Source organism: Mandrillus leucophaeus, unplaced genomic scaffold (assembly GCF_000951045.1).
Source record: "Mandrillus leucophaeus isolate KB7577 unplaced genomic scaffold, Mleu.le_1.0 Scaffold221, whole genome shotgun sequence".
Lineage (NCBI taxonomy): Eukaryota > Metazoa > Chordata > Mammalia > Primates > Cercopithecidae > Mandrillus > Mandrillus leucophaeus.
Genome location: NW_012102266.1, coordinates 3741337 through 3742057, shown reverse-complemented (window position 1 = coordinate 3742057; position 721 = coordinate 3741337).

The following is a 721-nucleotide window of genomic DNA, read 5'->3' as shown; positions in this document are numbered from 1 at the left end:
CTTCCTTCCTTCCTTCCTTCCTTCCTTCCTTCCTTCCTTCCTTCCTTCCTTCCTTCCTTCCTTTTTGAGACACAGTGTCACTCTGTTGCCCAGGCTGGAGTACAATGGTGGGACCTCAGCTCACTGCAACCTCTGCCTTCTGGGTTCAAGTGATTCTCCTGCCTCAGCTTCCCAAGTAGCTGAGATAACAGGCATCTGCCACCATGCCCGGCTAATTTTTTATGTTTTTAATAGAGATGGGGTTTCACCATGCTGGCCAGGCTGGTCTCGAACTCCCAACCTCAGGCAATCCACTCGCCTCGGCCTACCAAAGTGCTGGGATTACAGGCATGAGCCAGCGCACCTGGCCTTTCTCTCTCTCTCTCTCTTTCTTTTTTTTTTTTTTTTTCCCGAAGTCTCGCTCTGTTACCCAGGCTGGAATGCAGTGGTGCCATCTTGACTCACTGCAACCTCTGCCTCCTGGGTTCTAGCAATACTCCTGCCTCAGCCTCCCAAGTAACTGGAACTATAGGCACCCGCCACCATGCCCAGCGAATTTTTGTATTTTTAGTAGAGACGGGGTTTCACCATGTTGGCCAGGATGGTCTTGGCCCGCCTCGGCCTCCCAAAGTGCTAGGATTACAGGCATGAGCCACTGTCCCCGGCCTTCTTTCTTTCTTTCTTCCTTTGTTTTCTTTCTCTCTTTCTCTCTTTCTTTCTTTCTCTTTCTTTCTTTCTTTCT